This window comes from Poecile atricapillus, chromosome 4, assembly GCF_030490865.1.
Source record: "Poecile atricapillus isolate bPoeAtr1 chromosome 4, bPoeAtr1.hap1, whole genome shotgun sequence".
In the NCBI taxonomy this organism is placed as follows: Eukaryota; Metazoa; Chordata; class Aves; order Passeriformes; family Paridae; genus Poecile; species Poecile atricapillus.
Genome location: NC_081252.1, coordinates 1,643,604 through 1,669,598, shown reverse-complemented (window position 1 = coordinate 1,669,598; position 25,995 = coordinate 1,643,604).

Below are 25,995 nucleotides of genomic sequence, written 5' to 3'. Positions count from 1 at the left end.
TGGGATGCTGCAGGTGAGGCTACAGTTCTGGATGGCACTGAAGCGAGGCATCTGGGATCCCTGTCACACGATCCGGTTATTGACCAGGAGATGATGAGGGGGGCTGACCCTTATAGTCTCTGGGAACGAGTCCTAAGAAGTGTGGCACAAAGATATCTGTGTGCAGACGATCTCTATATTCAGCAAACTCATTGGAAAACCATAGAACAGGGGATTCAGCGCTTGAGAGAAATGGCAAGAGTAGAGATTGTCTTTGTGAGTGACTTAGGTACTTGAAATCCAGACTTGGTGCCATGTACATCTGTGATGTGGCAAAAACTTGTTCGACTTGGGCCGCAAGAATACGTTTCTGCTTTAGCAACAATGAAGCAACCGGGAGGAGACTGTGCTGGATATGGCGAAGAAGCTTTGAGCATATGCAGGTACCGTGCATGGCCCCATTCAGGCAACAATTGCAGCTGTGGGAGCACATATGCAAAACTTCCACGACAAAATGGAGGAGAATTTCAAGAAACACAGGGAGGACCTTCTTCCAGTCTCGGCAGTACAGACCAGGAGCCCTGGTACTCAACGCAGAAGTTCCCCAGATAGAGAGAAAAAGCTACGAGCTGAGCTGTGGTTTTTCCTACGTGATTGTGAAGAAAACATGAAAAGATAGGATGGAAAATCTACTGCTGCTCTGGCAAAACGGGTGCGTGAATTGGAAGACAGCAAGACTCAGGGGGGATACTCCACCAAAAAGAAAGCCGCTCCAGTAGCCTGTAGTCAAGCTGACAAGTATGATGATGACATGTCTGATTCTCTTGAAGGAACCTCCAAGACCTATACTCAAGGAAAGAAGGATAACCAGGCTTAGAGGGGCCCTGCCTCTAGCCAGGAAGAGGCATGGGAAAACCGGGTCTTTTGGACTGTGTGGATTTGTTGGCCTGGCACATCAGAACCACTAAAATATGAGGCCTTGGTTGACACTGGTGCACAGTGCACCCTAATCCCATCAAGACATGTGGGGGCAGAATCTGTTTCTATTGCTGGTGTGACAGGGGGATCACAGGATTTGACTTTAGTGGAAGCTGATGTGAGCCTGACTGGAAATGAGTGGAAGAAACACCCCATTGTGACTGGCCCAGAGGCCCCATGCATTTTGGGCATAGACTACCTCCAAAGTGGGTATTTTAAGGACCCAAAGGGGATTAGGTGGGCATTTGGGATAGCAGCTGCAGAGACAGAGGGCATCAAGCAATTGAACACTTTGCCTGGACTATCAGAGAACCCATCTGCAGTAGGACTCCTAAAAGTGGAAGAACAGCGAGTGCCAATTGCCACCTCGACGGTGCACTGCCGACAATATAGAACAACTCGAGATGCTGTGATCCCCATCCACAAGATGATCCGAGAACTGGAGAGCCAAAGGGTGGTCAGCAAAACCCACTCACCCTTCAACAGCCCCATATGGCCTGTGCGTAAATCTGAAGGAGAATGGAGATTGACTGTAGACTATTGTGCATTGAATGAAGTGACTCCACCGCTGAGCGCTGCCGTGCTGGACATGCTGGAGCTCCAGTACGAGCTGGAGTCCACGGCAGTGAAGTGGTACGCCACTATTGACATTGCCAATGCATTTTTCTCCATTCCCCTGGCAGCAGAATGCAGGCCTCAGTTTGCCTTCACATGGAGGGGAGTGCAGTACACCTGGAACCGACTGCCCCAGGGGTGGAAGCACAGCCCCACCATCTGCCATGGACTGATCCAGGCTGCCCTGGAAAAGGGTGAGGCTCCAGAACATCTGCAGTACATTGATGACATCATTGTTTGGAGAAAGACGGCTGAAGAGGTCTTTGAGAAAGGAGAGAAAATCATCCAGGTTCTCCTGAAAGCCGGTTTTGCCATCAAGAAGAGCAAAGTTAAGGGATCAGCTCGTGAGATCCAGTTCCTGGGAGTAAAGTGGCAAGACGGACGGCATCAGATTCCTACTGACATCATCAACAAGATCACAGCAATGTCTCCACCAGCCAACAAGAAGGAAACGCAAGCTTTCCTAGGTGCCATAGGTTTTTGGAGGATGCGCATTCCTGAGTAAAGTCAGATTGTGAGCCATCTTTACCTGGTCACCCGCAAAAAGAACACTTTCCAGTGGGGCCCGGAATAACAACAAGCCTTTGCCCAGATCAAGCAGGAGGTCACTCATGCAGTAGCCCTTGGCCCAGTCAGGACAGGACCAGATGTGAAGAACATGCTCTACTCTGCAGCCGAGAGCCACGGTCTGTCCTGGAGCCTTTGGCAGAAAGTGCCTGGGGAGACTCGAGGCCGACCACTGGGATTCTGGAGCCAAAGCTACAGAGGGTCCGAAGCCAACTACACTCCCACAGAGAAGGAAATCTTAGCTGCCTATGAAGGAGTTCAAGCCGCCTCAGAAGTGATTGGCACAGAAACACAACTCCTCCTGGCACCCCGACTGCCAGTGCTGGGGTGGATGTTCAAAGCAAAGGTTCCCTCTACCCACCATGCCACCGACGCTACATGGAGCAAGTGGATCGCCCTCATCATGCAGCGCGCCCGTATTGGAAACCCAAATCGCCCTGGAATTTTGGAGATAATTATAAACTGGCTGGAAGGTGAAAACTTTGGTCTCACTGATGAAGAGGAGCAGGAACAAGTGACACGAGCTGAAGAAGCTCCACCGTACAACCAACTGCCAGCAGAAGAAACACACTATGCTCTGTTCACTGATGGTTCCTGTCGCATCGTAGGGATGAACCAGAAGTGGAAAGCAGCCGTATGGAGCCCCACAGGACAGGTCGCAGAGGCCACTGAAAGAGAAGGTGGATCAAGCCAGCTTGCTGAACTCAAAGCTGTTCAACTGGCCCTGGACATTGCTGAAAGAGAGAAGTGGCCAAAGCTCTACCTCTACACTGATTCATGGATGGTAGCCAATGCTCTGTGGGGATGGCTGGAAAGGTGGAAAAGGGCCAACTGGCAACGCAGAGGAAAGCCAATCTGGGCTGCTGATGAGTGGAAAGAGATCGCCACCAGGGTAGAGAAACTGTCTGTGAAAGTCCATCATGTAGATGCCCATGTCCCGAAGAATAGAGCTAATGAAGAGCACCGAAACAATGAACAGGTGGATCAGGCTGCAAAGATAGAGGTGTCAAAGACAGACTTAGATTGGCAACACAAGGGAGAGTTGTTCCTAGCTCGATGGGCCCATGACGCCTCAAGTCATCAGGGTAGAGATGCCACCTATAAGTGGGCACGAGACCAAGGGGTGGATCTAACCATGGACACTATTTCTCAGGTTATCCATGACTGTGAGATGTGTGCCACGATCAAGCAGGCCAAGCGGTTGAAACCCCTCTGGTACGGTGGGCGTTGGTCCAAATATAGGTGTGGGGAGGCCTGGCAGATTGACTACATCACACTGCCCCAAACCCGCCAAGGCAAGCACTATGTGCTCATGATGGTAGAAGCCACCACAGGATGGTTGGAAACATACCCTGTGCCTCATGCCACTGCCCGGAACACCATCCTGGGACTTGAAAAGCAGGTCCTTTGGAGGCATGGCACCCCTGAGAGGATTGAGTCAGACAATGGGACTCATTTCAAGAATAACCTTATAAACCCCTGGGCTAGGGAACATGGCATTGAGTGAGTGTACCATATCCCCTACCATACACCTGCTGCGGGGAAAGTAGAGAGGTACAATGGACTGTTAAAGACTACCTTGAAAGCGTTGAGTGGAGGATCTTTCAAAAATTGGGAGCAGCATCTAGCAAAGGCCACCTGGATAGTTAACACCCGAGGTTCCACCAGCCAATCAAGCCCAGCCCAATCCAAGCCCCTGCATAAAGCAGATAGAGACAAAGTCCCAGCAGTACATCTCAGAGGTTTGTTAAGAAAGACAGTTTAGATCAATTCTACTTCGAGTGCAGACAAACCCATTCGTGAAGTTGTTTTTGCTCAAGGACCAAGTTTCACATAGTAAATAATGTGGAAAGATGGAACAACACAATGTGTACCTCAAAGAGATCTGATTGTTAAGTGAAAATCATGAATGAATGCCCTTGTCTGTATATAATGTATGTGTTGTAGAGTTAAAATATATATTAATTTTAATAATAAGTTGACGAGATGATGATAAGGGGTGGAATGTCCTGGGGTGATTTTATGATACTGGTATCCCCAATCATCTGATTTATGTTATATATTAAGTTCTGCACCTTTAAGACTGGCTTTGAGAGCAAGAGAGGGGGAAGAAGAAGCGCGCAGTTTGTGCTAAAGAAAAACATCACTCCCACGCATCTCGCTCCTGGACTGTGGTGTCTGCAGCACAGACAGACAGCGGGACAGAGCTTCTCTCTGGCTTTTAGTTAGCTTTAGCTAGCTGAGGCAGAGGAGTTCCCTGAACCTTTGTTTTTTTCCTTTTTTTCTTGAATCTGTGCAAGCCTGCTCTGGACTGAACACCCAGCCAAACCCCAGGAGCTCACGCCTGTGGCCCACCGGGGCCTGGGCCTTGGCACTTTCCAGCGCCACAGGGACTGATAAGAACCTGAGTGAGCCGAGCTACACCACATGAAAAGGACTTTTCTTCCTAGACTTGCCATCCCATCGAACAGCGAGAGATTTTATAATTTAATATTATTCAATTTCTGTTAAATAAACAGCTTTTTCCACTTCTAGACAAAGAATTATTTTTTTTTCCCCTTTCCCGAACCAATTGGTGGGGAGGGGGCATCACCCTGGGGACATCCCCATTTGGAATTTTCCTCCCTAATTTGCCCTAAACTAAGACAGCCTGCAGCAGCTAATCTTGTTGCAAACATTGAAAAGCTCTTCAGCTTCTCTCATTCTACATAAATTTGATTCCTGCTTAGATTTCACACCTCTTTCATGCAGCTTTTTCCTCTGTCCTTGGCTAGAATTGTCAGGCCTGAGAAATTTGGTCGAGCCTTGGGACAGCTCCCCTCGTCTCTCCCTGCTCCTAATGCTGCTTTGAATTCTCTTGGGAATCTGAGCATGAGGGAAACTGGGGGGACTTTAGTGAGAGGAAAAGTGAGGCACAGAGGCTGAAGTGCAAATGCAGAGTGTGGGTCACCAGAGTCTGCAGTGTTATAAGGATTTGGGCCATGCAAACAGATGTTTCTTCTCTGAGAATGGCTGATTCCTTCGGTGTGTCTCCTCCTGAAATTCCTGTGCACCAGGCCTGGTGCTGGAGCTGCAGCAGCACAAAGTTGCCAGGGAGCCGTGTGGGACCCAGTGGGAATAATTTCTTTGCTGCTTTTGATGAAAAGTTGTGACATGAATCTCAGTGTCAGGGAGGTGCCCCGTTAATGCTGCTGCAGTGCCCACACACTGTGTCTGGAGACAGCTCAGGAGAAAATGAAGGAAAAGCCAGGATGAAATCCCATGCGCTCCTGAACTCTATCAGAACCTGCTTGGAGTGAAGTGTGTGAAGTGACTGGGGAGAGCTGGATAGAAGGGACAGCTCTGAGAAGTGTGTGGTACATCACTGACATCCTTATAGTGATCTTTGCACAGAGACAAAAAAGTATCAGTTTGCATGGCCTGAATCTCTGGGTCTGGAAATCCTGCATGTTGCACAAGCTGTGCTGAGTTCATCTGGCTCTGAAATATCATCTCTGCACCTTAGGCAGGAAGAGCATCAGAGTTGTGAAGAGATGAATAAAAATCAGTCATAACCCAGAAGCAAACCTTGGCAATAGACATGTGTGGCAGGTGAGGAGACTGAAAGCTTTCATTCTTGTTGTGGGAGAATGCATTCAGCAATAAAAAATCCTGTCTCTTGGCATTAAAATACTTTACTTTCAGCTCTGCCCCAGCCCATCAATGTCCCTGTGTGGTTGGGGGTAGGTTCTCCCCCTGTAGCCCTCTGCAGGTTGGTGCTAATTCAAGATGTTCTGGCAGGTTCCAATGCTTTGGTGCCTGAGCAGGGAGTGCAGAAGAGGGATTGCAAGCGCTGCCATTTGCTGTGCTAGAAAGTCCAAGGGATAAATTTGTGCCGATTAAGGTCTCCGCTTGAAGTAGGAGGAACAATTGATGTTGGGCTTGTAGCAGAGTGTGGTGACAGAGGGGGTTTCCAAAGGAAATGTTGGTGCATGTAGGCCAGAGGCCCCTGTGCTGAGGCTCCCTCCAGGCTGGCTCCAGCCCCTCAGGGTGCCCAGGAAGCAGGCTGCCCGCAGCCCAGTGCAGCCTCCTTAGCCCTGGGGCTAGCCAGGGAAGAGCCATGGATGAGGCTGAGCCCTGCTCCCATGTGGGATGCCATGGGACAGGGCCCACTGGGATTTGCCCCTCCAGCTCCCAAGTGTGTCCAGAGAAACTGCAAGGATAGGGTGAGCTCTGTCAGTGGGACCCCCTGTGCACAGGGAGCCCACTCCTGTGGTGGCTGTGCCAGCTCCCTCGGGGACATCCAGCCCTGGGAACCTGGAGCGAGTGGAAAGCACAACTTTGCAAATGTGCCCGAAGCAAATGCAAAGAGAACTGGGGTGTGAAAAACAAAGAATGTTTATTTGTAGAAGAAAAGGAACAAGAATGAACTGCACAACATATTTACATTGTAAGAATATTGGTAACAACAACAACAACAACAAACTATAGAACCTATTTACCTAAGAACATATCTAACAAAACTGTATGAAACGTATTTACAGAACACTTAAACAAACCCTAAAACATCTATCCTGAACACAACGACTCTATAACATATATACAGAAGGGTGGCATCTCTCTCCAGGATGTGCCTCAGTCCTGGAAGAAAAACAAGTAGCACGGTCAGTGCAGTCAGGCATGGAGGGGTGTTCCATGTGCTCCCGGGCTGGGACACTGGCACAGGGGGACTCTGCTGCCAGAAGTGAGCCTGGCTGGGGCTGGGAGCTGTGGCCCAGGCACTGGAACAGGGCTTGTGTGGCCCAAAGCAAGGCCAGGCCAGGCCAGGGATGACCACCAGAATCCAGTGCATGGGGTAGCGTGTCCCTGAGCAGGGAGTGTCCAGCCCAGCCCCAGCCTGGCAGCAGGGGACCCGCTCTGCGCGTGGGGAGCACCTGCCTGTTCTGCTGCTGGCATCGGTCTTCATCCCAACACCATGTCTTCCTCCTCGTCTTTTTCATCGACATCCATCTCTTCAATGGAGTATTTCATGTCCACCTCCATCTCTTCCTCTCGGGTCTCCTCTCCATCCACTTCCATGTCTTCTTCCGCATCTATCTGTGGATCGACCTCCATCTCCTCTTCTTTGTCTGTGCCAGCCTGTAGAGGTAGCAAGATCTCAGAGTGGGGTCCCTTTCCCACAGTATCCCACACAGCTCCAGCCCACCCAGGCAGCTGCGGGGTGTCCACCTCCATGGAATACTGCCATACTTTCTTTGGAACAAATGTAGACATCGTTCAGTGATGGATAGCAAATTCCAGACAACGGGGAGTTTTCAGGACTGAGGGGGGTATCAGGGAGCACGTGACAAGCAAGGTGGCAGGGGTAGCTGTGGAGCAGGATGAAGAGTGTGCTGACACAAGGAGCCAAGGGTTGTGTTGTGGTCGTTGCTGGATGCTGGAAGTTCTAGCTGGAGCGTGCACTGTGACATCACTGCCAGGAGCCCAGGCCCAGGCTGAAGTGGACAACGGAGACCATAGAATGATGGAATCCCTGGGTGGCTGGGCTTGGAAGGGACCCTAAAGACCATCTTGTTCCAAGCGGAGCAATCTTCCCCCAGAATATGTTGCTCAGAGCCCTGCTCCCAGCTGGCCTTGGATGTTGCCAAGGATGGAGCATCCCCAGCCTCTGTGCACAGCCTGGGCCAGTGCCCCAGCAGCCTGAGTGTAAAAGAGCAGCTTCATTAGATGCAACTTCAATCTCACTCCTGCAGTTGAAAGGCTTCTCCTCTCTGTGCCCATCTTTCCTAGAGCTGCAGGGAGGCCTCCCCAGCACCTTCTCTTTCCAGGCTGAGCATCCCCAGCCCCACATGGGCAGCAGTCCGATGCGTGGGGGTGAAGGCCAAAGGGTAGCAAAGAGCATCAGGAAGTGAGAGGTGGAGGCTTTTGGAGATGGAAGCTTTGCCTCTAAATGTAGAAAATCAAGAAAAGTGAAGGGCAAAGTGGTGGGACTCTGGCTCTGTTCTAACTGGCAAAGATTTTCTTTTCTTCTTTTCTGTCATGCTGCCCCAAGTTTTTTTGTTTGAAAGGAAGTTTGGCAAAATATCCATTGTCTTCTCCCTTGGTGAAACACTGAGCCAAGTCAGAGCAAGCTGATGATGCAGAGCAAAACCTGCAAATGTCTCCTGGGGATCCTGATCCTGGGGAATGCAGCTAAACCCAGCCAAAAGTCATTTCTGGAAAGTCAAGCCTGGTTTACGTTTTCTGGAGTTTGGCTGTGCCAACTTCACCAGTCATTTATAAAAAAAATGACTCAAAAAAACAACTCAAACCAAAAGAGACAAAAACACAAAGAAACAAACCCAAAGAAACCAATCAAACAAATGGATAAAAAGCCCCAAATAAAACCAAAGGCAATGAGAAGTTAGGATTAGTTGTAAGGATATCACAGCAGGCAAATGGCTGCTTCCTACAGGATCACCATCCAAAGCCACCTAGAACAACTTCTCCAAAATATATCCAACAGGAGAAATCTAAAAAGTGATCCATGGCAGCTTTGGGGGCAGCTCTGCATTACGGTGAAGGATGAGCATGCAGTGGTACAGATGCAGCATTGCCCACCCTCCAGGCTGCTGTTTGCTCTGCTGAAAGACTCTTGCAGGACTGTGGCCCCTCTCCATGCAATGGAAATCATTGCCACAGCTCTCAGTTGAGGCACTGGCATTTCCAGAGCCAGATTCAGGCACAATCCTACTGCCTGCAGAGCATCTGGGAAAGATCCTGAGCATCTTCAGGCCTAGAAGCACAAAACAGCTCAGGCTCTTCCTGAACTGGCTTTTCAGGGGAGCTTTCCATATCTCTGCAAGATTTCTTCATCCCTCAACACGTCTGACTTTATGTCCAATGATGCATTTGGGTTTCTTCCTTCCTCCTGTGTGCCCGTGAGTAACCTTGCACGTGGATGGAGGAGATTGTGTACAGGACAATTGATTCCTGGATTGCCATTTTGCTTCACTGTCACTCAGTTGAACGTGGTCCTTATCTAAGAAGGACTTGCAAGAAATGGGTAGGAGTTTTGGCTCTGAGAGGAGCAGAAAGCACATTTTCTACACCAAATTGCCAGCTGATACAGTTTCCCTGCCAAAATAGTGATTGCCATTCGTCTTTCCGGGAAGAATGTGAAGACCCATTCAGAGATCCCAGGTTCAGCTGGCCTGTGGCTTTGTGTTCCTCATTTCACATGTCCAATTTCAAGGGCCACTAAAAGAGGCTCATGTTTGCTTTGCTAGCCAGAAGTGCTGTAGGTATTTCCAGGAGAAAAGGAAAAACATCGCTGTCCTGTGGTGTGGTAGAGATCCCACCACAATTGTGAGTCTGTGAGCAAAGCCAGCCAGTGCTTTTTGGCACTGCAAGAGCTGAGAGTGTGGCAGAGCGGTTTTGATATTCTTTTTAGAGTCCTGAAAACATTGTTGCCAAAACAATCTTTCTCTCCTGTCTTCTGTCCTAAACTGTGGAACAAAGAAAATGGAAAGGAGCAGAGGTTTGTTTCAATTGGCTTTTTTATTTTGAAGTCTTCAAATAGAGTCAGCTTGATGCACGATACTTTAGAAATTGGATGAGTAGCACCTATTTCATCCCAGCAGAGAGGTGGGATTGAAGACTTCCAACAAGAGAAGTACTGGATGTGTAAGAGCTCAGTTTTCCACCCCTCACTCCCTGGTGTCTCGCTGGACTATTTGAAGCAGCCTCAGCCAGATACATTAAAATACTGCTCCAAACAACAACAGAATGCAAATGTTCCACCAAATGGGCAAAAATAGGAAAAGTCGGCTGGCGGCAGCCATTTCTGAAGAGCTCGTGTTGATTTTGCAAAGTCAGATGCAAACAAGTTTTGCCATATTTCGTCCCTAGAAAAATGTAGGATATTGAATAGAAATCTATCTCTGAGGCTGCTAAGTTTGGTCTGATTTTCGATGTGGGAGGAATAGACCAGGTTGCAGAGAAGCTGTGATTGTCTGACCCTTGGAAGGGTTCAAGGCCAGGTTGGATGGGGCTTGGAGCAAGCTGGTCTAAGGGAACGTGTCCTGAGTGTGCTGAGAGTTGGAACAAGTGGAGCTTTAAGGTCCCTTCCAAGGCAACACATCCTGGGAGTCCATGAAGAGAAACTTGGACTTTTCCTGAGATGCTGCCTTTGCAAGGGCAAGTCCCAAACACCCCAGTAGTTTGAAATGCCCTGAGCAGAACCCAGCTGTGCTTTCTCATAGGTTGCCGCGGCGGTGGAGGTGGCAGGGGTTCCGCGACTCCCGGAAAAGCGGTCCGCGGTTGGGCTGCCTGGGGCACAGACACGTCCTCTGCCCGGCGAGTGATTTCAGCTCAGCTCAGCTCAGCGGCAGCGTGCAGGCGACACGGAGGGAGAGAGCAGAGCGCTGTGTGGCGTTCCGCAGAGAACTGGCCTTTATTACAGCCAGGCCCTCGGCGAAGGGAGCCAGGGACAGCAGCTCTGTGGAACAGGGGATAAACTGGGGTATTTATAGGGGAGGAGAGGGGAGGGGGAAAACTGGAATACAGGTATCGGGGTGGGGTGGCAGGGGAGAACAGCAATGGAGTGTAACAGTTTAACATAACTAACTCAAAGATTGCTGGGAGTGATACTTTTCTCTCTTTTAGAAAAAAGTATCTTGCCTCCAAGGGAGGTACAGGATCTCTGAATCACCAGGTTCCCCAGCCCCCACAGTCAACCATCAAAAAGCAGCTTCTGAACAATAAAGATTGCTCTTGCCGTGCCAACCTGGCTGCGTCGTGTGTCCGTCACGAGCACCACAGCGACCCTCTGCAAACAGAGCTGCACCTGACTGAAAATGAATGGGACAGAAATCAGGAACTCTCAAAGTTTGATTTCCTATCAAATACAGCCCAGCCAGCCAGCCCCACACAATCCCCATCCCACTGCTCCAAATGTGGATCCCACTTCTCCCAACCTCCTTCTGGCCTGGGCTGACTTTGTGATCCTTGGATCCCCAGGCATCTGTTCTGTTTCTGCTGCCTATTAAGTTCTGCACCTTCAAGACTGGCTCTGAGAGCCAAGGGGGGGAAGAAGAAGCTGCAGTTTGTTTGCAGAAATGGCACTCAGTGTCCCGCACGTTTCCCTGGCCTGTGTTGTCTGCAGCAGGGACAGACAGTGGGACAGAGCTCTCCTTTGCTTCTAGGCACTTCAGTTCAGTTTCCTTTTTTGTTAGTTTTTAGTTTAGTTTAGTTGGTTTTTAGCTAGCTGAGGCACAGAAGTTCCTCAGAGTGTTTTTTGCCTTTTTCCTTGGATCTGTTCAAAGCTGCTGTGGACTGAGAACCCAGACAAACCCCGGGAGCTCACGGCTGTGGCCCACGGGGGCCTGGGCCTGGGCCCTTTCCAGCGCCAGAGGAACTGATAAGAGACTGAGCGAGCTGAGCTACACCCCATGGAAAGGACTGTTCTGGCTTTGCCATCTCTTCAAGCAGCCAGAGGATTTATTCTTTAATATTATTCATCTTGCTCATGCTTGTAGATACCTTGAGTGTTAAGCAAGCTGCGTTTTTCCACTTTTCTCCAAGAAAATATTTTTACTGAAACAGTCAGGGAAGGGACAACTGTAATTTGCTTTTTACAGGGACCCCATTCAGAGGTTTTCTTCCAAATTTGCCCTAAACCAGAACATCTTCCCACTCCATCTCACTTGGCAGCAGTGGAACTGAGTAATTTTGGTGTGGGATTGAGATTTTCTGAGGTGGAACAAGCCCTTTTGAGTTGAGATTGAGCCCTTTTGTGGTAAAATGGAGCTGTTTTCAGTGGGATTGAGTGGTTTTGAGGTGACAGATCGATCCCTCCTGGCTTTTGGAGTGTAAAGAGATGGAGATGAGAAGCTGTTGGGGGTTAGGTGTCCTTCTTTTAGTTCTGGCTCAACTGTGGAATTTTTACGCATTAGTTGTGGGAAAACCTGACTCTGGGTGGTACTTGAGAAACACAAAGAGTTCGGGTGGGCCCAGGGCTGAAGGGAACAGGAGAAGGGGAAGGTGGGCACAGTTTGGCGGCTTCTTCAGCTTCAGTGAAGGACACTTTGCTGGGAGCAGTTGCGGTAAGGAGAAGGGAATTTGCCATCACCCAGACGGAGCTGCTGTTTCTCCTTCTCCTTCTTCCCTCTTCGTTGGTGGCCTCACACCCCCTGTCCTGCCGGGACATGTGGCAGTGCCAGGCACCACCACGGAGCTACTGATCCACCTCAGCCACTGGCCCAGGATCTCAGCTCATCCCTGCTGTTCCAGCTGAGTGTTCCTCAGAGCCCTGCAGGAGCACCGGCACTGATTGCCAACCTGAGGGGGTTTGTGAAGCAAAGCCTCTCCTCCATCCTTTCCCTTCTTGGCCGAGAAGGCTGTCACAGGGTCCCTGGTTCTGTTTTGTTGTTAACGCTGTAGTTATTGTTTTTTGTGTGCCTCGTTATACAAACTAGTAAAGAACTGTTATTCCGATCCACAGATCTCTGTCTGAGAGCCCCTTGAGTTACAAATTATAATAATTCCATGGGAGGGGGTCTACATTTTCATTCCAGGGGAGGCCCCTGCCCTCCCTAGCAGACACTTGTCTTCCAAAACAAAGACAGATGGGGAGTTTCTCCACCCTCCTTACCTTTGTGGGGCCAGCAGTGCTCTTGGTTCCCCATGCTCTTTTTGTGGGGCCTTTTGTGTCTGTCCCCCTCTGATATGGGGGTGGTGGGCGATGTGTCTTTGCCCCTCCGACTTTGGGGGACAGAGGATATTTGCTGCCCCCTTTCTTCTCCTGGGAAGCCTGTGCGGGCTCTTTGTCCCTCTCTGATTTGGGGGGTGCCAGTGTTGTCACCATCCTGGCAGCCCCCAGCCGCTCTTTGCCCTTTGCCAGGCCAGGGGTGTTCTCTGTCCGCTTGCAATTTGTGGGGCTGGCACAGGCACAATTCCCCTCCTCTTTAGGAGGGCTGGCAGTCTCCTCTTCCCCCTCCGACTTGGGGGCCGCTGTGGGCTCCATCCATCTCTTATTTTTGGGGGGGCCGGGTATTTATCTCCCTTCAGTGTTGTGGGCCCAGGGATTGTCTCCATCCTCCTCCAGTTTTGAGGGGCCTGGGAGTAGTCTCTGCTGCCCACCGATTTGGGGGGGACTGGTGCAGGCTCTACCCCTCTCTGATTTTGAGGGACAACCTGGAGGAAAGGCATCAAAAGCTTGACAAAGGCTGAAGGGAACGCTCTGATTACCCCTTTTGCCAAGAGGTTCCCTTAGCTGAAGTTGCTAACAAGGACCAGACTTGCCGGCCTGCACTGGGTTTCGGGTTCTTTTATTTCCTGGGCCCTCAGTCCTGCATGGGACATGGGAACTGGGTGCTGCAGAGGCTGCGGCAAGGCATCAGAAATGGCCGCCCAACACCCAAGGGTGGTAGAAGATCTGCTCCAGCACTGGCCGATCCATGGGGTGCTTGGACAAACAGCAGCGGATCAGATGTTGGCACTCTGGGGAGAGAAGGCAGAAAGCGGCGCTCACTTGCAGAAGGCTCCTGCCCAGCTGCTCCCGGCGCCTGCAGAAGCCGGGCCATGCTGCGTGTGCTGGGAGCTGCCCTTGGCGGGAGAGCGGCACGGCAGGACAAGCGTCCCCTCCTTCAGCCAAGCGTGCCACAGCCAGCCTGCCACGGGCCACCTGCTGCAGCCGGCCCTTGAGGGCACATGGATGTCCCGCACAGCTGCGGGAGGGCCGGGCTGGGCTGCGCGGTGCCACCTGCCAAAGCCTGCCTTCTTCAGGCCCCATAGCAACCTGGAGAGACCTCCTGCGGGAAGAAGAGCTGTCCCAAGACGATGTCTCGCTCCTTCTCGAAGGGTAAGTACCCGCACACCATCTCAAACAGCAGCACGCCCAGGGACCAGATGGTCGCCCCATCGCCGTGGTAGCAGCGAAGGCCGATCCACTCGGGCGGGCAGTACGTGCGTGTTCCTAGGGGAGACGGGACTTCAAATCCCCTCAGAATCCAACAAAATCCTTGAAAAGCCCCACAAAATTCCAGAAAAATTCCACAAAATCTCCAACAATTTCCAAAAAACTCAAGAAAAATCCCTCAAAATTATTTAAATTTTCCCATAATATCAAAAAATTTCAGAAAAATACACGAAGTTCCAGAAAAATACCGCAAAATTTCCTAAATATTCAGAAAACTCTACCAAATTCTAGAAACATCCCACAAAACTCCACAAATTCACACAAAATTCAAAAAAAATCCCTCAAAATCCCTAAATCTCTTCAATATCCAACAAAATCTCCTCAAAAATCCCACAAAATCTTCAAATATTTCCACAAAATCTAAAAAAAATCCCGCAAAATTCTTCAAGTTTCCTCAAGATACCACAAAATTTTTGAAAAACCAGGCAAAATTCCAGAGAAGTCCCACGGAATTCCCTAAATAATTTCAAAACCATTCCAATTCACAGGAATGTCCCACAAAATCTCCACCGATTCCCACAAAATCCCACAAAAATCCTACAAAAATACCACAAAATTCCCTAAATCTTCTGAAAACCCAACTGAATTCCAGAAACATGCCACAAAATCTCCACAAATTCCCACAAAATACATGATAAATCACTCAAAATCCCTATATTTCCTCAATATCCCCCAAAATTCCACAAAAATCCCACAAAACCTTTACAAGTTTCCACAAAATCTAAGAAAAATTCTTCAAAATTCTTCAAGTCGCCTCAAAACCACACAAAGTCCTTGAAAAGACCCACAAAATTCCTGAAAAGTCCCACAAAACTTCCAAAAATTTCCACAAAATCTGAGAAAAATTCCTCAAAATTCTTCAGGTTTCCTCAGAATCCCACACAATTCCAGAAAAATCGCACAAAATTCTTGAAAAATGATACAAAATTCCCAAAATTTTCTCAAAACTCTACTAAATTCCAGAAACGTCCAACAAAATTTCCAATAATTTAGATAAAATTCAAGGAAAATCCCTCAAAAATCACAAAATCACCTTAAAACCATACCAAATTTTAGATACATGCCACAGAATTCCCTAAGCCTTCTGAAAACTCTACCAAATTACAAAGAAAACCAACAAAATCTCCACAAATTCCCCCAAAATACACGAAAAATCCCTCAAAATCCTTAATTCACCTCAATATCTCACAAAATTCCACAAAAATCACACAAAATATCCACAAGCTTCCACAAAATCTAAGAAAAATTCCTCAAAATTCTTCAGATTTCCTCAGAATCCCAGAGAATTCCAGAAAAATTCAAAAAAATTCCTGAAAATCCCACAAAATTCACAAAATCTTGGCAAAACCAAAACAAATTCCAGAAACATCGCACAAAATACCCACTAATTTCGATAAAATTCAAGGAAAATCTTTTAAAATTCCCTAAAACAACTTAAAACCATACCAAATTCCAGGAATATGCCACAAAATTCCGCAAATCTTCTCCACGTTCAGTTTCCCCCTGCCAGACACATTGGAAATGTTTTCCTCTGGCATTCACGGCAAGAGTCGCAGATTGCTTAACCCAGGAGCTCTGAGAATGGAGCGGCAAGATGTGTTCCGCTTTCGTCATAAACAGTGCTCTAGAGCGCTTGGAACCAGGCACAGCGAATCGTGTGTGCGGGATAGTGAGCATTCCCGCCTAGTGCTGGCAATGCACGAGCACTGCCAAAAGGCAAAGGAAGGCGCTTTAGCATCCCGCTTGTGCGCAAAGCTTTCAGATTGCCGGAGGACCATAGCTCTGGTAAGCCAGCTTGCTCATTTGACGTTAGATGTCTCCCGCAAGAACTTCACCCGCAGCTGGTTTATGCTGCTACCTGTTGTTAGGCGACAAGGGCACATGTAGCAAATGCTTCTTCCTGCCCCGTTTTGGTATGCCACGCTCTTCTGTGCCTCTTTAGTGCTTGCCAAACTGCTATGTGCGTGCTGCTGCTTCCATCTGACTAGGAGCACAGCCTTCTGACAGCAGTTTTCAACTTGCCTAAGAAAGATCTTGGCCATTTAGATGTGCTGCAAATCTGTGTGTGTGTAAGGTGCAGGTGCAAGCTCCTGACAAAGGTGTTTTCCCCCTTCAGTTTCTATATTCCAGACGCATTGGAAATGTTTTCCTCTGGCATTCGCATCAAGAGTCGCAGATTGCTTAACCCAGGAGCTCTGAGAATGGAGCGGCAAGAGGTGTTCCGCTTACGTCATAAACAGTGCTCCAGAGCGCTTGGCACCGGGCACAATGAATCGTGTGTGCGGGATAGTGAGCATTCACGCCTAGTGCTGGCAATGCACGAGCACTGCCAAAAGACAAAGGAAGGCGCTTAGCATCCGGCTTGTGCTCAAAGCTTTCAGACTGCCAGAGGACCGTAGCTGTGGTAAGCCGGCTTGCTCATTTGACGTTAGATGTCGCCTGCAAGAACTTCACCCACATCTGGTTTATGCTGCTACCTGTTGTTAGGCGACAACAAGGGCACATGTGGCAAATGCTTTTTCCTGTTTCAGTTTGCTATGCCACGCTCTTCTGTGGCTCTTTAGTGCTTGCCAAACTGCTACGTGCGTGCCGCTGCTTCCATCTGACAAGGAGCACAGCCTTCTGACAGCAGCTTTCAACTTGTCGAAGAAAGAGCTTCGTCATTTAGATGTGATGCAAATCTGTGTGTGTTTAAGGTGCACGTGCAAGCTCCTGACAAAGGTGTTCTCCAGGTTCAGTTTCTATCTGCCAGACACATTGGAAATGTTTTCCTCTATCATTCGCACCAAGAGTCGCAGATTACTTAACTCAGGAGCTCTGAGAATGGAACGGCAAGAGGTGTTCTGCTTACGTCATAAACAGTGCTCCCGAGCGCTTAGCAACGGGCATAACGAATCGTGTGTGCGGGATAGTGACCATTCACGCCTAGTGCTGGCAATGCACGGGCACTGCCAAAAGGCAAAGGAAGGCGCTTAGCATCCGGCTTCTGTGCAAAGCTTTCAGACTGGCAGAGGACCGCCGCTGTCGTAATCCCGCTTGCTCATTTGATGTTAGATGTCGCCTGCAAGAACTTCACCCACATCTGGTTTATGCTGCTACCTGTTGTTAGGCGACAACAAGGACACCTGTAGCAAATGCTTTTTCCTGTTTCATTTTGCTAGAACACGCTCTTCTGTGGCTCTTTAGTGGTTGCCAAACTCCTATGTGCGTGCCGCTGCTTCCATCTGACAAGGAGCACAGCCTTCTGACAGCAGCTTTCAACTTGCTGAAGAAAGATCTTGGCCATTTAGATGTGATGCAAATCTGTGTGTGTGTAAGGTGCAGGTGCAAGCTCCTGACAAAGGTGTTCTCCAGGTTCAGTTTCTCCTTGCCAGACACATTTGAAATGTTTTCCTCTATCATTCGCACCAAGAGTTGCAGATTGCTTAACTCAGGAGCTCTGTGAATGGAACGGCAAGAGGTGTTCCGCTTACATCATAAACAGTGCTCCAGAGCGCTTAGCAACGGGCATAACGAATCGTGTGTGCGGGATAGTGAGCATTCCCGCCTAGTGCTGGCAATGCATGAGCACTGCCAAAAGGCAAAGGAAGGCGCTTAGCATGCGGCTTGTGCGCAAAGCTTTCAGACTGCGGGAGGACCGTAGCTGTGGTAAGCCAGCTTGCACATTTGACGTTAGATGTCTCCCGCAAGAACTTCACCCGCAGCTGGTTTATGCTGCTACCTGTTGTAAGGGGACAACAAGGGCACATGTGGCAAATGCCTTTTCCTGTTTTATTTTGTTATGGCACGCTCTTCTGTGGCTCTTTAGTGCTTGCCAAACTGCTATGTCCGTGCTGCTGCTTCCATCTGACAAGGAGCACAGCCTTCTGACAGCAGCTTTCAACTTGCCTAAGAAAGAGCTTGGCCATTTAGATGTGCTGCAAATCTGAAATCTGTGTGTGCGTAAGGTGCAGGTGCAAACTCCTGACAAAGGTTTTCTCCAGGTTCAGTTTCTATCTGCCAGACACATTGGAAATGTTTTCCTCTGGCATTCGCAGCAAGAGTTGCAGATTGCTTAACCCAGGAGCTCTGAGAATGGAACGGCAAGATGTGTTCCGCTTTCTTCATAAACAGTGCTCTAGAGCACTTGGAACCAGGCACAGCGAATCGTGTGTGCGGGATAGTGACCATTCACGCCTAGTGCTGGCAATGCACGAGCACTGCTAAAACACAAAGGAAGGCGCTTTAGCATCCGGCTTGTGCGCAAAGCTTTCCGATTGCCGGAGGACCGTAGCTGTGGTAAGCCGGCTTGCTCATTTGACGTTAGCTGTCACCTGCAACAACTTCACCCGCATCTGGTTTATGCTGCTACATGTTATAGGTGACAACAAGGGCACATGTGGCAAATGCTTTTACCTGTTTCATTTTGTTATGCCACGCTCTTCTGTGGCTCTTTAGTGTTTGCCAAACTGCTATGTGCGTGCCGCTGCTTCCATCTGACAAGGAGCACAGCCTTCTGACAGCAGCTTTCAACTTGCCTAAGAAAGAGCTTGCCCATTAAAATGTGCTGCAGATCTGTGTATGTGTAAGGTGCAGGTACAAACTCCTGACAAAGGTTTTCTCCAGGTTCAGTTTCTCCCTGCCAGACACATTGGAAATATTTTCGTCTGGCATTCACGCCAAGAGTCGCAGATTGCTTAACTCAGGAGCTCTGAGAATGGAGCGGCAAGATGTGTTCCGCTTACGTCATAAACAGTGCTCCAGAGCGCTTAGCAACGGGCATATGAATCGTGTGTGCGGGATAGTGAGCATTCACGCCTAGTGCTGGTAATGCACGAGCACTGCCAAAAGGCAAAGGAAGGCGATTAGGCATTCGGCTTGTGCACAAAGCATTCAGACTGCAGGAGGACCGTAGCTGTGGTAAGCCGGCTTGCTCATTTGACGTTAGATGTCTCCCGCAAGAACTTCATCCGCAGCTGGTTTATGCTGCTACCTGTTGTTAGGCGACAAGGGCACATGTAGCAAATGCTTCTTCTGCCCCGTATTGCTATGCCACGCTCTTCTGTGGCTCCTTAGTGCTTGCCAAACAGCTCTGTGTCTGCTGCTGCTTCCATCTGACAAGGAGCACAGCGTTCTCACAGCAGCTTTCAACTTGCCTAAGAAAGAGCTTGGCCCTTTAGATGTGATGCAAATCTGTGTGTGTTTAAGGTGCACGTGCAAGCTCCTGACAAAGGTGTTCTCCAGGTTCAGTTTCTATCTGCCAGACACATTTGAAATGTTTTCCTCTATCATTCGCACCAAGAGTTGCAGATTGCTTAACTCAGGAGCTCTGAGAATGGAACGGCAAGATGTGTTCCGCTTTCTTCATAAACAGTGCTCCAGAGCGCTTAGCAACGGGCATAACGAATCGTGTGTGCGGGATAGTGACCATTCACGCCTAGTGCTGGCAATGCACGAGCACTGCCAAAAGGCAAAGGAAGGCGCTTAGCATCCGGCTTGTGCGCAAAGCTTTCAGACTGGCAAAGGACCGTAGCTGTGGTAAGCCCGCTTGCTCATTTGATGTTAGATGTCGCCTGCAAGAACTTCACCCGCATCTAGTTTATGCTGCTACCTGTTGTTAGGCGACAAAAAGGACACCTGTAGCAAATGCTTTTTCCTGTTTCATTTTGCTAGAACACGCTCTTCTGTTGCTCTTTAGTGGTTGCCAAACTCCTATGTGGTGCCGCTGCTTCCATCTGACACGGAGCACAGCCTTCTGACAGCAGCTTTCAACTTGTCTAAGAAAGAGCTTGGCCATTTAAATGTGCTGCAAATCTGTGTGTGTGTAAGGTGCAGGTGCAAGCTCCTGACAAAGGTGTTCTCCAGGTTCAGTTTCTATATGCCAGACACATTGGAAATGTTTTCCTCTGCCATTCGCATCAAGAGTTGCAGATTGTTTAACACAGGAGCTCTGAGAATGGAGCGACAAGATGTGTTCCGCTTTCGTCATAAACAGTGCTCCAGAGTGCTTAGCAACGGGCATAACGAATCGTGTGTGCGGGATAGTGAGCATTCACGCCTAGTGCTGGTAATGCACGAGCACTGCCAAAAGGCAAAGGAAGGCGATTAGGCATTCGGCTTGTGCACAAAGCATTCAGACTGCAGGAGGACCGTAGCTGTGGTAAGCCGGCTTGCTCATTTGACGTTAGATGTCGCCTGCAAGAACTTCATCCGCAGCTGGTTTATGCTGCTACCTGTTGTTAGGCGACAAGGGCACATGTAGCAAATGCTTCTTCTGCCCCGTATTGCTATGGCACGCTCTTCTGTGACTCTTTAGTGCTTGCCAAACTGCTATGTGCGTGCTGCTGCTTCCATCTGACAAGGAGCACAGCCTTCTGACAGCAGCTTTCAACTTGCTGAAGAAAGATCTTGGCCACTTAGATGTGCTGCAAATCTGTGTGTGTTTAAGGTGCACGTGCAAACTCCTGACAAAGGTGTTCTCCAAGTTCAGTTTCTATCTGCCAGACACATTGGAAATGTTTTCATCTATCATTCTCACCAAGAGTCGCAGATTACCTAACTCAGGAGCTCTGAGAATGGAACGGCAAGAGGTGTTCCGCTTACGTCATAAACAGTGCTCCAGAATGCTTAGCAACGGGCACAACGAAACGTGTCTCTGGGATAGTGACCATTCCCGCCTAGTGCTGGCAATGCACGAGCACTGCCAAAAGGCAAAGGAAGGCGCTTAGCATGCGGCTTGTGCTCAAAGCTTTCAGACTGCCAGAGGACCGTAGCTGTGGTAAGCCGGCTTGCTCATTTGACGTTAGGTGTCACCTGCAAGAACTTCACCCGCAGCTGGTTTATGCTGCTACCTGTTGTTAGGCGACAAGGGTACATGTAGCAAATGCTTCTTCCTGCCCCGTTTTGGTATGCCACGCTCTTCTGTGCCTCTTTAGTGCTTGCCAAACTGCTATGTGCGTGCTGCTGCTTCCATCTGACTAGGAGCACAGCCTTCTGACAGCAGTTTTCAACTTGCCTAAGAAAGAACTTGGCCATTTAGATGTGCTGCAAATCTGTGTGTGTGTAAGGTGCAGGTGCAAACTCCTGACAAAGGTTTTCTCCAGGTTCAGTTTCTATTTGCCAGATACATTGGAAATGTTTTCCTCTGGCATTCACGCCAAGGATCGCAGATTGCTTAACCCAGGAGCTCTGAGAATGGAACGGCAAGATGTGTTCCGCTTTCTTCATAAACAGTGCTCTAGAACACTTGGAACCAGGCACAGCGAATCGTGTGTGCGGGATAGTGACCATTCACGCCTAGTGCTGGCAATGCGCGAGCACTGCCAAAAGGCAAAGGAAGGCGCTTAGCATCCGGCTTGTGCGCAAAGCTTTCAGACTGCCAGAGGACCGCAGCTGTGGTATGCCCGCTTGCTCATTTGACGTTAGATGTCGCCTGCAAGAACTTCACCCGCATCTGGTTTATGCTGCTACCTGTTGTTAGGCGACAACAAGGGCACATGTAGCGATATGCTTTTTCCTGCCTCATTTTCCTAGGCCACGCTCTTCTGTGGCTCTTTAGTGCTCGCCAATCTCCTATGTGCGTGCCGCTGCTTCCATCTGACAAGGAGCACAGCCTTCTGACAGCAGCTTTCAGCTTGCCTAAGGGCGAGCTTGGCCATTTAGATGTGATGCAAATCTGTGTGTGTGTAAGGTGCAGGTGCAAGCTCCTGACAAAGGTGTTCTCCAGGTTCAGTTTCTCCTTGCCAGACGCATTTGAAATGTTTTCCTCTATCATTCGCACCAAGAGTTGCAGATTGCTTAACTCAGGAGCTCTGTGAATGGAACGGCAAGATGTGTTCCGCTTTCGTCATAAACAGTACTCCAGAGCGCTTGGCACCGGGCACAACGAATCGTGTGTGCGGGATAGTGAGCATTCACGCCTAGTGCTGGCAATGCACGAGCACTGCCAAAAGGCAAAGGAAGGCGCTTTAGCATCCGGCTTGTGCTCAAAGCTTTCAGACTGCCAGAGGACCGTAGCTGTGGTAAGCCGGCTTGCTCATTTGACGTTAGGTGTCACCTGCAAGAACTTCACCCGCATGTGGTTTATGCTGCTACCTGTTTTTAGGCGACAAGGGCACATATAGCAAATGCTTCTTCCTGCCCCGTATTGCTATGGCACGTTCTTCTGTGGCTCTTTAGTGCTTGCCAAACTGCTATGTGCGTGCTGCTGCTTCCATCTGACAAGGAGCACAGCATTCTGACACCAGCTTTCAACTTGCCTAAGAAAGAGCTTGGCCATTTAAATGGGATGCAAATCTGTGTGTGTGTAAGGTGCAGGTGCAAACTCCTGAGAAAGGTTTTCTCCAGGTTCAGTTCCTCCCTGCCAGACACATTGGAAATATTTTCCTCTGGCATTCACGCCAAGAGTCGCAGATTGCTTAACCCAGGAGCTCTGAGAATGGAACGGCAAGATGTGTTCCGCTTTCGTCATAAACAGTGTTCTAGAGTGCTTGGAACCAGGCACAGCGAATCGTGTGTGCGGGATAGTGACCATTCACGCCTAGTGCTGGCAATGCACGAGCACTGCTAAAAGGCAAAGGAAGGCGCTTTAGCATCTGGCTAGTGCGCAAAGCTTTCCGATTGCCGGAGGACCGTAGCTGTGGTAAGCCGGCTTGCTCATTTGACGTTAGGTGTCACCTGCAAGAACTTCACCCGCATCTGGTTTATGCTGCTACATGTTATAGGTGACAACAAGGGCACATGTGGCAAATGCTTTTACCTGTTTCATTTTGTTATGCCACGCTCTTCTGTGGCTCTTTAGTCTTGCGAAACACCTATGTGCGTGCTGCTGCTTCCATCTGACAAGGAGCACAGCCTTCTGACAGCAGCTTTCAACTTGCCTAAGAAAGAGCTTGCCCATTAAAATGTGCTGCAGATCTGTGTATGTGTAAGGTGCAGGTACAAACTCCTGACAAAGGTTTTCTCCAGGTTCAGTTTCTCCCTGCCAGACACATTGGAAATATTTTCGTCTGGCATTCACGCCAAGAGTCGCAGATTGCTTAACTCAGGAGCTCTGAGAATGGAGCGGCAAGATGTGTTCCGCTTACGTCATAAACAGTGCTCCAGAGCGCTTAGCAACGGGCATATGAATCGTGTGTGCGGGATAGTGAGCATTCACGCCTAGTGCTGGTAATGCACGAGCACTGCCAAAAGGCAAAGGAAGGCGATTAGGCATTCGGCTTGTGCACAAAGCATTCAGACTGCAGGAGGACCGTAGCTGTGGTAAGCCGGCTTGCTCATTTGACGTTAGATGTCTCCCGCAAGAACTTCATCCGCAGCTGGTTTATGCTGCTACCTGTTGTTAGGCGACAAGGGCACATGTAGCAAATGCTTCTTCTGCCCCGTATTGCTATGCCACGCTCTTCTGTGGCTCCTTAGTGCTTGCCAAACAGCTATGTGTCTGCTGCTGCTTCCATCTGACAAGGAGCACAGCCTTCTGACAGCAGCTTTCAACTTGCCTAAGAAAGAGCTTGGCCCTTTAGATGTGATGCAAATCTGTGTGTGTTTAAGGTGCACGTGCAAGCTCCTGACAAAGGTGTTCTCCAGGTTCAGTTTCTATCTGCCAGACACATTTGAAATGTTTTCCTCTATCATTCGCACCAAGAGTTGCAGATTGCTTAACTCAGGAGCTCTGAGAATGGAACGGCAAGATGTGTTCCGCTTTCTTCATAAACAGTGCTCCAGAGCGCTTAGCAACGGGCATAACGAATCGTGTGTGCGGGATAGTGACCATTCACGCCTAGTGCTGGCAATGCACGAGCACTGCCAAAAGGCAAAGGAAGGCGCTTAGCATCCGGCTTGTGCGCAAAGCTTTCAGACTGGCAAAGGACCGTAGCTGTGGTAAGCCCGCTTGCTCATTTGATGTTAGATGTCGCCTGCAAGAACTTCACCCGTATCTGGTTTATGCTGCTACCTGTTGTTAGGCGACAAAAAGGACACATGTAGCAAATGCTTTTTCCTGTTTCATTTTGCTAGAAAACGCTCTTCTGTGGCTCTTTAGTGGTTGCCAAACTCCTATGTGGTGCCGCTGCTTCCATCTGACACGGAGCACAGCCTTCTGACAGCAGCTTTCAACTTGTCTAAGAAAGAGCTTGGCCATTTAAATGTGCTGCAAATCTGTGTGTGTGTAAGGTGCAGGTGCAAGCTCCTGACAAAGGTGTTCTCCAGGTTCAGTTTCTATATGCCAGACACATTGGAAATGTTTTCCTCTGCCATTCGCATCAAGAGTCGCAGATTGCTTAACTCAGGAGCTCTGAGAATGGAGCGGCAAGATGTGTTCCGCTTACGTCATAAACAGTGCTCCAGAGCGCTTAGCAACGGGCATATGAATCGTGTGTGCGGGATAGTGAGCATTCACGCCTAGTGCTGGTAATGCACGAGCACTGCCAAAAGGCAAAGGAAGGCGATTAGGCATTCGGCTTGTGCACAAAGCATTCAGACTGCAGGAGGACCGTAGCTGTGGTAAGCCGGCTTGCTCATTTGACGTTAGATGTCTCCCGCAAGAACTTCATCCGCAGCTGGTTTATGCTGCTACCTGTTGTTAGGCGACAAGGGCAAATGTAGCAAATGCTTCTTCTGCCCCGTATTGCTATGCCACGCTCTTCTGTGGCTCTTTAGTGCTTGCCAAACAGCTCTGTGTCTGCTGCTGCTTCCATCTGACAAGGAGCACAGCCTTCTGACAGCAGCTTTCAACTTGCTGAAGAAAGATCTTGGCCACTTAGATGTGCTGCAAATCTGTGTGTGTTTAAGGTGCACGTGCAAACTCCTGACAAAGGTGTTCTCCAAGTTCAGTTTCTATCTGCCAGACACATTGGAAATGTTTTCATCTATCATTCTCACCAAGAGTCGCAGATTACCTAACTCAGGAGCTCTGAGAATGGAACGGCAAGAGGTGTTCCGCTTACGTCATAAACAGTGCTCCAGAATGCTTAGCAACGGGCACAACGAAACGTGTCTCTGGGATAGTGACCATTCCCGCCTAGTGCTGGCAATGCACGAGCACTGCCAAAAGGCAAAGGAAGGCGCTTAGCATGCGGCTTGTGCTCAAAGCTTTCAGACTGCCAGAGGACCGTAGCTGTGGTAAGCCGGCTTGCTCATTTGACGTTAGGTGTCACCTGCAAGAACTTCACCCGCAGCTGGTTTATGCTGCTCCCTGTTGTTAGGCGACAAGGGTACATGTAGCAAATGCTTCTTCCTGCCCCTTTTGCTATGGCACGCTCTTCTGTGACTCTTTAGTGCTTGCCAAACTGCTATGTGCGTGCTGCTGCTTCCATCTGACAAGGAGCACAGCCTTCTGACAGCAGCCTTCAACTTGCCTAAGAAAGAACTTGGCCATTTAGATGTGCTGCAAATCTGTGTGTGTGTAAGGTGCAGGTGCAAACTCCTGACAAAGGTTTTCTCCAGGTTCAGTTTCTATTTGCCAGATACATTGGAAATGTTTTCCTCTGGCATTCACGCCAAGGATCGCAGATTGCTTAACCCAGGAGCTCTGAGAATGGAACGGCAAGATGTGTTCCGCTTTCTTCATAAACAGTGCTCTAGAACACTTGGAACCAGGCACAGCGAATCGTGTGTGCGGGATAGTGACCATTCACGCCTAGTGCTGGCAATGCGCGAGCACTGCCAAAAGGCAAAGGAAGGCGCTTAGCATCCGGCTTGTGCGCAAAGCTTTCAGACTGCCAGAGGACCGCAGCTGTGGTATGCCCGCTTGCTCATTTGACGTTAGATGTCGCCTGCAAGAACTTCACCCGCATCTGGTTTATGCTGCTACCTGTTGTTAGGCGACAACAAGGGCACATGTAGCGATATGCTTTTTCCTGCCTCATTTTCCTAGGCCACGCTCTTCTGTGGCTCTTTAGTGCTCGCCAATCTCCTATGTGCGTGCCGCTGCTTCCATCTGA